The 12,102-nt window shown below is 50.2% G+C and overlaps 1 protein-coding gene across 3 annotated transcripts in view; it reads right to left on the reverse strand.

The window, feature by feature from the left end:
• The window catches only part of TBC1D4 (TBC1 domain family member 4), a 656,292-nt gene that overhangs the window by 300,737 nt on the left and 343,453 nt on the right, over positions 1 to 12,102 (reverse strand). The gene's annotated exons all lie outside the window — the stretch shown is intronic.

Raw genomic sequence — 12,102 nt, forward strand, 5'->3', positions numbered from 1 at the left:
AAAAGCCAACTCTTTGAGTTTTGCATAGTGAAAAGGTTTTTACTGACGGCGATCTTCGTTAGAGGCTGAACAGCTGAAGAAATCCATCTTTACCAGGCAGTTATTGTCACACAATGCCTTTACCATACAATGCAACCGGGTATTTTTAGCGTTTAGAGTGAGTATGGATACTGGGTGGTAAGGTTTTTTTTTTTTAGGATTTAGGGATAGGTATGGGTATTGGGTGGTCTGGGTATTTTTAGGGCTTAGGGTGGGTAGGGGTATTGAGTGGTAAGGGTCTTTTTAGGGTTGGGTAATGATATTGGGCCATAAGGGTATTTTTAGGGTTATGGGGTGGGTAAGGGTATTGGGTGGTAAGTGTGTTTTTAGGGTTTGGGGTGGGCAGGGCTATTGGGTGGTAAATGTGTTTCAGGGTGGTTAAAGGTATTGGGTGCTAAGTGTGTTTTTAGGGTTTGGGGTGGGCAGGGCTATTGGGTGGTAAATGTGTTTCAGGGTGGTTAAAGGTATTGGGTGCTAAGTGTGTTTTTAGAGTTTAGGGTGGGCAGCTGGTATTGGCTGGTAAGGGTGTTTTTTAAGGTGGGTAAGGGTATTGGGTGGGTATTGGGTGGTAAGTGTGTTTTTAGAGTTTGGGGTGGACAGGGGTATTGGGTGGTAAGTGTGTTTTTAGATTTTTTTAGATTTTGGGGTGGGCAGGGCTATTGGGTGGCAAATGTGCTTTAGGGTGGTTAAGGGTATTGGGTGCTAAGTGTGTTTTTAGAGTTTAGGGTGGGCAGCTGGTATTGGCTGGTATTGGCTGGTATGGGTGTTTTTAAGGTGGGTAAGGGTATTGGGTGCTAAGTGTGTTTTTAGAGTTAGGGTGGGCAGGGGTATTGGGTGGTAAGGGTATTTTTAGGGTTTACAGTGGGTAAGGGTATTGGGTAATAAGGGTTATTTTCCACTTTTGATTTCCCCCTTGTCATTGTCTTCCTATCTTTCCCTGCCTCTTCCTTTCTCCGGTTTCCATCGTTATCTTTCTTGTTCTGGGTGAAAGTCGGTTAATGAAAAATATGCCCCCAGTGCGCACCACCTGCAAACACTGATGCAAATTAAGCTCTGAGCACAATCATTCACATTACACCACACTTTAAAGTCATTAAATATGGATTCTTGGTTGAGATTGGGATTTTGGCTGCTGTTGGACAGGCATGTATTTGGGTTGGAGTATGTGGTAGCAATGAGGCTACACTAGGAGCACTGGAGGTGAAGCATCACACAACAACAACAGGCTCTACCGGTCAGAGGACAGCCACGTACTACAACACATGCTTTACGACTTACTCAATACCTTCCATACAAATAGACATGTCTTTCTTAATCCAATTTGAGATATAAACCGCTCTTACTACTCCACAAATGTGGAACAATTTAGTGGGCATAATCTTCATAAGTGATAGGTGACTAGCAGCCAGATCTGCCAAGAAGGAGACCCGACTTGGCGCAGGTAAAACCCATCCCGCAGTAGTACATGATAACATACATGGTAACAAGACCAGCTGTTGTGATACCAAAATGCACGCTTGGCACATCTCCACAACTACAAACAAGGTGATGTAAATTCAAGAAAAATATAAGTTCACGAGAACTGGCAACATTAAGCCCTGAAACGCGAGGATCCAGTGCATGAAACACAAGCAATCATTAAGAAATTTCAGGGGGCCACTGCAATTTGCACCACACATTGCCACTGTACTTACACAACTACTAACCATCACACTGGACTGTGACAGCTCAGACTGTTTGAGGCTGCCAACGCTTTAAGAATGGCTTAGTTGGCAGGTATTAGTTGTTTTGAATGTATATTGAATTATCAAACAACAGTTTTCTACTCATCTTGAATTTTCACAAACAGCGCCACCATGTGACAGCTGTCGTAAGTACAGGTTCAGGCAATTAAGTGCTGATGCCGGCAATTAAGTGCTGGTGCCCAGCCCCGAGAACCACAGGCTCAAATTAAGCACTGTGCCGGCAAATAAGTGCTGGTGCCCAGCACCGAGAACCACTGGCTCAAATTAAGCACTGGTATAACTGACCCTGATTCACACAAACAACACTGATCTGCACACTTTACTCTTTATTGTGAAGATAAGCTCTAAGTCCAAGCAAAAATGCTATAGGTAGACCTGGCAAGACACACAGCGCCATCGTGTGTCACAAGATTTCTTCGTTGTTCACACGGTCAGCCGGTGAGGAGCCGAAATCACATGGTTACAATGTGATTTTGAAACTTCTGCAGCAAGCGTTTTCAACTAACACTGTGTGCAAGGCTGAGCACTGCTGATGTCTATCAAAGTTTTACAACCTCCCCAGGACCTGATCGGCATCCTTAGAAACTTCAGATTGGTTGTTAAGGGGCGGGGTAAAAGAGTTACTGTGGCTCACGGGCAATGACCTGCCCAAAGCTCTGTCCTCTACCTAGATAGCCACACCCCCTTAGAAACACTTTAAGAGCTTCTGAAGTAATGGACTTATGGTCCGACGCCACCCGTATACCCCACTGTCTCCTGGTTTCTTCGTCTCAAATGGTGAGTTGTATTCAGGGCCACTGGAATAATGCCGTTGAGTGCCAACTTTTGCATAATTATAGATTTGCCATATTTGCCACATAATCCGTAATTTGCTGCATAACCTGCATATTTTAACAACAAAAAAATGTTTTTTGCTCAAACGCTAAATCTGGAGTGGTAGGTTAGAGGGCAGTGAAAGGCCTTTTGCATGCAAAGGTTGGCTGGTCACTTTTCTGTTGCTTATTGCTATATTTAGGTATTAAATTGTTACTAATGAGATGTACTCAATGCCCAGCCATTGTTAACAAGTGTAACAAGCATTTGCAATGCAATAGGTCTCGCATTAGGAAAGTTTGAGCTATTGATATTGTAAATGACATTTTTTTTATTTATGTGTTGGTTTTGAAAATAGCGAAATTAATAGCTTTGTCATTTACAATGACAATAGTTATAACTTTCGCAAATGTGACACCTATAGCATTTGCAATGCAATATGTGTTGTATTTACATGACTTAGATGTATTGATTAAACAAATAACAATGGCTTTTAATTTTTTAAATAATTAATACTTTAAAAAAAGTTTTTGTAATTTATAATGGCAATAGCTTAAACTTTTGTAAATAACTTTTGTGAAGATAATGTTCAGTGTATTTTATTGTGATGAAAATCCAAGAACAGAAGTGAAATATTAACATCTTTTTGTGACATTTGTAATAAAGCTTCAAACATTGAGAGAACATATTTGAACCAGTTGTTGTTGAATGGTTGCACAGATTGATGCTGTGGTGGTGCTGAGTGATGTCGTGGTGGCGACGAGTGATGCTGTGGCGTTCAGTGAAGCTGTGGTAGCGCATAGTGATGTTGTAGTGCCCCTGAGTGATGCTGTGGTGGTGCTGAGTGATGCTGTGGTGATGCGATCGATAGATAGATACAGTGAGGGCGATAGATAGAGGGAGGGCGATAGATAGATGGAGGGAGGGCGATAGATAGATAGAGGGAGGGCGATAGATAGATAGAGATAGATAGATAGAGTGAGGGCGATAGATAGATAGAAAGAGTGAGGACGATAGATAGATAAAGTGATGGCGATAGATAGAGTGCGATAGACAGACAGAGTGAGGGCGATAGATAGATAGACAGATAGAGACAATGAGGTCGATAGATAGATAGCGTGAGGGCGATAGAGTGAGGGTGATAGAGAGATAGAGTGAGGGGCGATAGATAGATAGAGTGAGGGCGATAGAGTGAGGGCGATAGATAGAGGGCGATAGATAGAGTGAGGGCGATAGATTGATAGAGTGAGAGCGATAGATAGATAGAGTGAGGGTGATAGATAGATAGAGTGAGGGTGATAGATAGAGTGAGGGCGATAGATAGATAGAGGGTGATAGATAGATAGATTGAGGGCGATAGATAGCTAGAGTGAGGGCGATAGATAGATAGAGTGAGGGCGATAGATAGATAGAGTGAGGGCGATAGATAGATAGAGTGAGGGCGATAGATAGAGTGAGGGCGATAGAGTGAGGGCGATAGAGTGAGGGCGATAGATAGATAGAGTGAGGGCGATAGATAGATTGATAGAGTGAGGGTGATAGATAGATAGAGTGAGGGCGATAGATAGATAGAGTGAGGGCGATAGATACATAGAGTGAGGGCGATAGAGTGAGGGCGATAGATAGAGTGAGGGCGATAGAGTGAGGGCGATAGATAGATAGAGTGAGAGCGATAGATAGATAGAGTGAGGGTGATAGATAGATAGAGTGAGGGCGATAGAAAGAGTGAGGGCGATAGATAGAGTGAGGGCGATAGATAGAGTGAGGGCGATAGATAGAGTGAGGGCGATAGATAGAGTGAGGGCGATAGATAGATTGATAGAGTGAGAGCGATAGATAGATAGAGTGAGGGTGATAGATAGATAGAGTGAGGGCGATAGACAGAGTGAGGGCGATAGACAGAGTGAGGGCGATAGATAGAGTGAGGGCGATAGATAGAGTGAGGGCGATAGATAGAGTGAGGGCGATAGAGTGAGGGCGATAGATAGATAGAGTGAGGGCGGTAGATAGATTGATAGAGTGAGAGCGATAGATAGAGTGAGGGTGATAGATAGATAGAGTGAGGGTGATAGATAGAGTGAGGGCGATAGATAGATAGAGTGAGGGTGATAGATAGATAGAGATAGATAGATAGATAGTGTAATTATGTGGCGTGTAATTATGTGGCACTGAGTGGTATTTGGAGTGTATGTTGCGTTGAGCGCAGTGTAAATATGTAGCATATAATGTGGCACTGAGTGGTATTTGGAGTGTATGTTGCATTGAGTGCAGTGTAATTATGTGGCGTGTAATTATGTGGCACTGAGTGGTATTTGGAGTGTATGTTGCGTTGAAGGCAGTGTAATTATGTAGCATATAATTATGTGGCACTTAGTGGTATTATGAAGAGTGTATGTTGTATTCAGTAGAGTGTAATTGTGTGGCGTGTAATTATGAGGCACTGAGTGGTATTGTTTGGAGTGTATGTTGCATTGTAATTATGTAGCATATAATTATGTGGCACTGAGTGGTATTGTGTGGACTGTGTGTTGCATTCAGTAGAGTGTAATTATGTGGCATATAATTATGTCTCAGAACACTCCTACCCAGTCAACAGATCAGGGCTTGATCCATCACCGTTTTTTAGCTCACTGCACCATCCCAGTTCAGAACCTGGCTACATGCAAATTAGTCTGTCCCTGGCCCAGTGCATCATGGGAACAGGGCAGACCAAACTACCAAGCCAATTCTTTACTGGAAAGGAAACTCTGTCCATCACCACCCCCTTTTTTTAAATTATTTTGGCCACCATAAGTGTGGAAGGGTATGCTCAGACATGAGTCCCTTGCTCACTGCACCATCAGGATTCAAGCAAGCCGGGCCGAAGACGGCTGTAATGCCAGAAACCGGTCCCCGGAAGCTTGTTTCCTTTCCAGTAAAGAATTGGCTTGGTAGTTTGGTCTGCCCTGTTCCCATGATGCACTGGGCCAGGGACAGACTAATTTGCATGTAGCCAGGTTCTGAACTGGGATGGTGCAGTGAGCTAAAAAACGGTGATGGATCAAGCCCTGATCTGTTGACTGGGTAGGAGTGTTCTGATTAACTCAGATACTCTGTCCATCACCACCCCCTTTTTAGGGCTCAGCCTACGCCCACGAAGTGGGTGGAGTTTCGAGCTCCTAATGTTAAAGAGAAAAAAAAAGTATCTCTAGGGCTCTGGCCAGACACATTTCAGACACATTCCTTAGTGTTTTCTGGCATCTGCCTAGTGATTCGTCTTCGCTGTGCTGGGTATTTTGTAGCGTTGATGTGATAGGCTGTAAGTAATTTACGCGTGCCCGATGTGGCATATTTTGTGCGAGAACGAGCACGGCAGAGTGATTAATCTTAATTAGGAGCTGTCAGAGTGCCCATGTAATGCAATCCAGATGGTGCGAGCGCGTTCACCATAGCATTGCATGTATTATGCGCGCGTTTAACATTTACCTTTCGCGCACGGCAGTCCATTCAAGTTTACTCGGCTAATTTCAATGTTTGAATAGCTGAAATGCTTTTACCGAAATTAAAAATGTTTGTTTGGAATAAAACGTTTACAGTTTTCAGCTACCTTGCACCTCCTTGTTTGAACACGGAATGTAAAGCGAGTTTGTTTTAGAGCACTGATGTGCGATAAAAATAAGTGGGAAAGTGCAATTTCGGATGATATTGAACATTCAACTTATTTCAACGGGTGGCGAGTTCAGTAAGAGGTAAAGAGTGCGAATTTCATGGCGGTGCAGAGTGGCGGTGCAGAGTGGTGGTGCAGAGTGGTGGTGCAGAGTGGTGGTGCAGAGTGGCAGTGCGGTGGTGCAGAGTGGCGGTGTAGAGTGGCGGTGCAGAGTGGTGGTGCAGAGTGCAGAGTGGCGGTGCAGAGTGCAGAGTGGTGTTGCAGAGTGGCGGTGCAGAGTGGCGGTGAAGAGTGGCAGTGCGGCGGTGCAGAGTGGCGGTGCAGAGTGGCAGTGCAGAGTGCAGAGTGGCGGTGCAGAGTGCAGAGTGGTGGTGCAGAGTGGTGGTGCAGATTGGCGGTGCAGAGTGGCGGTGCAGAGTGGCAGTGCGGCGGTGCAGAGTGGCGGTGCAGAGTGGCGGTGCAGAGTGGCGGTGCAGAGTGGCGGTGCAGAGTGGCAGTGCAGAGTGGCATTGCAGAGTGGCGGTGCGGTGGTGCAGAGTGGCAGTGCAGAGTGGTGGTGCAGAGTGGCGGTGCAGAGTGGCGGTGCAGAGTGCAGAGTGGCGGTGCAGAGTGGCGGTGCAGAGTGGCGGTGCAGAGTGGCGGTGCAGAGTGGCGGTGCAGAGTGGCGGTGCGGTGGTGCAGAGTGGCGGTGCAGAGTGGCGGTGCAGAGTGGCGGTGCAGAGTGGCAGTGCAGAGTGGCGGTGCAGTGGTGCAGAGTGGCGGTGCAGAGTGGCGGTGCAGTGCAGAGTTGGTGCAGTGGTGCAGAGTGGCGGTGCAGAGTGGCGGTGCAGAGTGGCGGTGCAGAGTGGCGGTGCAGAGTGGTGGTGCAGAGTGGCTGTGCAGAGTGGCAGTGCGGCGGTGCAGAGTGGCGGTGCAGAGTGGCGGTGCAGAGTGGCGGTGCAGAGTGCAGAGTGGTTGTGCAGAGTGGCGGTGCAGAGTGGCGGTGCGGCGGTGCAGAGTGGCGGTGCAGAGTGCAGAGTGGCGGTGCAGAGTGGCGGTGCAGAGTGGCGGTGCGGTGGTGCAGAGTGGCGGTGCAGAGTGGCGGTGCAGAGTGGCGGTGCAGAGTGGCAGTGCGGTGGTGCAGAGTGGCGGTGCAGAGTGGCGGTGCAGAGTGGCGGTGCAGAGTGGCGGTGCAGAGTGGCAGTGCGGCGGTGCAGAGTGGCGGTGCAGAGTGGCAGTGCAGAGTGCAGAGTGGCGGTGCAGAGTGCAGAGTGGTGGTGCAGAGTGGCGGTGCAGAGTGGCAGTGCGGCGGTGCAGAGTGGCGGTGCAGAGTGCAGAGTGGCGGTGCAGAGTGGCGGTGCAGAGTGGCGGTGCAGAGTGGCAGTGCAGAGTGGCGGTGCGGTGGTGCAGAGTGGCAGTGCAGAGTGGCGGTGCAGAGTGACGGTGCAGAGTGACGGTGCAGAGTGGCGGTGCAGAGTGGCGGTGCATAGTGGCGGTGCAGAGTGGCGGTGCAGAGTGGCGGTGCAGAGTGGCGGTGCAGAGTGGCGGTGCAGAGTGGTGGTGCAGAGTGGCGGTGTAGAGTGCAGAGTGGCGGTGCAGAGTGGCGGTGCAGAGTGCAGAGTGGCGGTGCAGAGTGCAGAGTGGCGGTGCAGAGTGGCGGTACAAAGTGGCGGTGCAGAGTGGCGGTGCAGAGTGGCGGTGCAGAGTGCAGAGTGGCGGTGCAGAGTGGCGGTGCAGAGTGGGGGTGCAGAGTGGCGGTGCAGAGTGCAGAGTGGCGGTGCAGAGTGGCGGTGCAGAGTGGCGGTGCAGAGTGGCGGTGCAGAGTGGCGGTGCAGAGTGCAGAGTGGCGGTGCAGAGTGGCGGTGCGGCGGTGCAGAGTGGCGGAGCAGAGTGGCGGTGCAGAGTGGCGGTGCAGAGTGGCGGTGCAGAGTGCAGAGTGGCGGTGCAGAGTGGCGGTGCAGAGTGGCGGTGCAGAGTGGCGGTGCAGAGTGGGGGTGCAGAGTGGCGGTGCAGAGTGGCGGTGCAGAGTGGCGGTGCAGAGTGGCGGTGCAGAGTGGCGGTGCAGAGTGGCGGTGCAGAGTGGCGGTGCAGTGCAGAGTGGCGGTGCAGTGGTGCAGAGTGGCGGTGCAGAGTGGCGGTGCAGAGTGGCGGTGCAGTGCAGAGTTGGTGCAGTGGTGCAGAGTGGCGGTGCAGAGTGGCGGTGCAGAGTGGCGGTGCAGAGTGGCAGTGCGGCGGTGCAGAGTGGCTGTGCAGAGTGGCAGTGCGGAGTGCAGAGTGGCGGTGCAGAGTGGCGGTGCCGTGGCGGTGCAGAGTGGCGGTGCAGAGTGCAGAGTGGTGTTGCAGAGTGGCGGTGCAGAGTGGCGGTGCAGAGTGGCAGTGCGGCGGTGCAGAGTGGCAGTGCAGAGTGCAGAGTGGCGGTGCAGAGTGGCATTGCAGAGTGCAGAGTGGTGGTGCAGAGTGGTGGTGCAGAGTGGCGGTGCAGAGTGGCGGTGCGGCGGTGCAGAGTGGCGGTGCAGAGTGCAGAGTGGCGGTGCAGAGTGGCGGTGCAGAGTGGCGGTGCAGAGTGGCAGTGCAGAGTGGCAGTGCAGAGTGGCAGTGCAGAGTGGCGGTGCGGTGGTGCAGTGGCAGTGCAGAGTGGCGGTGCAGAGTGGCGGTGCAGAGTGGCGGTGCGGCGGTGCAGAGTGGCGGTGCAGAGTGCAGAGTGGCGGTGCAGAGTGGCGGTGCAGAGTGGCGGTGCAGAGTGGCAGTGCAGAGTGGCGGTGCGGTGGTGCAGAGTGGCGGTGCAGAGTGGCGGTGCAGAGTGGCGGTGCAGAGTGGCGGTGCAGAGTGGCGGTGCAGAGTGGCGGTGCAGAGTGGTGGTGTAGAGTGCAGAGTGGCGGTGCAGAGTGGCGGTGCAGAGTGCAGAGTGGCGGTGCAGAGTGGCGGTGCAGAGTGCAGAGTGGCGGTGCAGAGTGGCGGTGCAGAGTGGCGGTGCAGAGTGGCAGTGCAGAGTGGCAGTGCAGAGTGGCGGTGCAGAGTGGCGGTGCAGAGTGGCGGTGCAGAGTGGCGGTGCAGAGTGGCGGTGCAGAGTGCAGAGTGGCGGTGCAGAGTGGCGGTGCAGAGTGGCGGTGCAGAGTGCGGGTGCAGAGTGGCAGTGCAGAGTGGGGGTGCAGAGTGGGGGTGCAGAGTGGCGGTGCAGAGTGGGGGTGAGTGCAGAGTGGGGGTGAGTGCAGAGTGACAGTGAGTGCAGAGTGACAGTGAGTGCAGAGTGACAGCAGAGTGACAGTGAGTGCAGAGTGACAGTGAGTGCAGAGTGACAGCAGAGTGACAGTGAGTGCAGAGTGACAGCAGAGTGACAGTGAGTGCAGAGTGACAGTGAGTGCAGAGTGACAGCAGAGTGACAGTGAGTGCAGAGTGACAGCAGAGTGACAGTGAGTGCAGAGTGACAGTGAGTGCAGAGTGACAGCAGAGTGACAGTGAGTGCAGAGTGACAGTGAGTGCAGAGTGACAGTGAGTGCAGAGTGACTGTAGAGTGAGTGCAGAGTGACAGTGAGTGCAGAGTGAGTGCAGAGTGACAGTGAGTGCAGAGTGACTGTAGAGTGACTGTAGAGTGCAGAGTGACAGTGAGTGCAGAGTGACTGTAGAGTGCAGAGTGACTGTAGAGTGCAGAGTGACTGTAGAGTGAGTGCAGAGTGAGTGCAGAGTGACAGTGAGTGCAGAGTGACAGTGAGTGCAGAGTGACTGTAGAGTGCAGAGTGACTGTAGAGTGAGTGCAGAGTGAGTGCAGAGTGACAGTGAGTGCAGAGTGACAGTGAGTGCAGAGTGACAGTGAGTTCAGAGTGACAGTGAGTGCAGAGTGACAGTGAGTGCAGTGTGACAGTGAGTGCAGAGTGACAGCAGAGTGACAGTGAGTGCAGAGTGACAGCAGAGTGACAGTGAGTGCAGAGTGACAGTGAGTGCAGAGTGACAGTGAGTGCAGAGTGACAGTGAGTGCAGAGTGACAGTGAGTGCAGAGTGACAGTGAGTACAGAGTGACTGCAGAGACAGTGTGTCAGGGTGCACATTGTGTGAGTGTGCAGAATGAGTGTGCAGGGTAAACAGTGTGTGACTATGCAGGGTGACATTGGGAGTGTGCGGGTGGGCAGTGTGTGAGTGTGCAGAAAACACCACACACACATAACGCACACACACATAACGCACACACAAACCACACACCTCAGTCTCTCAACACCACACACTTGTCACCACTCAACACAACACACTCACCACCACACTCACTCCCCAGGCTCACCCCCACAGACTCACCACCACACACTCACCAGCACACAGAAAACAACACACACAACAACACACCCCCAGCCGTCAATGAATGCTTTCACCATGCACAAACACCAACAACCATCATCCATCTGTGCACGCTTTTACCAAGCACACACCCACCAGCCGTCAGTCCACCCTTCCACCAGGCACACACACCTCCAGCCGGCAGTGCACTTTTCCACCAAGCAATCGCAGTATGGTACACTTTACTTTTAAACATATTCATATAAAGCACAGCATGCCACCATTGGTAAAATTACAATTCAACCAACATACTTCCACTACACACACTCCATAACACATGGCAAAAAGACATTGGCATTTACAATGCCATTAGCTCAAACTCAAATAAATCCGAGCCCGATTGCATTTCTAATGCTTGTTTTGAAATTATTTTGGCCACCATAAGTGTGGAAGGGTATGCTCAGACATGAGTCCCTTGCTCACTGCACCATCAGGATTCAAGCAAGCCGGGCCGAAGACGGCTGTAATGCCAGAAACCGGTCCCCGGAAGCTTGTTTCCTTTCCAGTAAAGAATTGGCTTGGTAGTTTGGTCTGCCCTGTTCCCATGATGCACTGGGCCAGGGACAGACTAATTTGCATGTAGCCAGGTTCTGAACTGGGATGGTGCAGTGAGCTAAAAAACGGTGATGGATCAAGCCCTGATCTGTTGACTGGGTAGGAGTGTTCTGATTAACTCAGATACTCTGTCCATCACCACCCCCTTTTTTGAAAGCATATAATTATGTGGCACTGAGTGGTATTTGGAGTGTATGTTGCATTGAGTGCAGTGTAATTATGTGGCGTGTAACTATGTGACACTGAGTGGTATTTGGAGTGTATGTTGCATTAAGTGCAGTGTAATTATGTGGCGTGTATCTATGTGGCACTGAGTGTATGTTGCATTGAGTGCAGTGTAATTATGTGGCGTGTAATTATGTGGCACTGAATGGTATTTGGAGTGTATGTTGCTTTGAGTGCAGTGTAATTATGTGGCATATAACTATGAGGCACTGAGTGGTATTTGGAGTGTATGTTGCTTTGAGTGCAGTGTAATTATGTGGCGTATAACTATGAGGCACTGAGTGGTATTTTGAGTGTATGTTGCGTTGAGCGCAGTGTAATTATGCAGCATATAATTATGTGGCACTGAGTGGTATTGTGTGGAGTGTATGTTGTATTCAGTAGAGTGTAATTGTGTGGCATGTAATTATGTGGCACTGAGTGGTATTGTTTGGAGTGTATGTTGCATTGAGTGCAGTGTAATTATGTAGCATATAATTATGTGGCACTGAGTGGTATTGTGTGGAGTGTATGTTGCATTCAGTAGAGTGTAATTATGTGGCGTGTAATTGTGTGGCACTGAGTGGTATTTGGAATGTATGTTGCATTGAGTGCAGTGTAATTATGTGGCGTGTAATTATGTGGCACTGAGTGGTATTGGAGTGTATGTTGCATTGAGTGCAGTGTAATTATGTGGCGTGTAACTATGTGGCACTGAGTGGTATTTGGAGTGTATTTTGCATTGAGTGCAGTGTAATTATGTGGCGTGTAACTATGTGGCGCTGAGTGTATGTTGCA

This window comes from Lissotriton helveticus, chromosome 8 (genome assembly GCF_964261635.1).
Source record: "Lissotriton helveticus chromosome 8, aLisHel1.1, whole genome shotgun sequence".
In the NCBI taxonomy this organism is placed as follows: domain Eukaryota; kingdom Metazoa; phylum Chordata; class Amphibia; order Caudata; family Salamandridae; genus Lissotriton; species Lissotriton helveticus.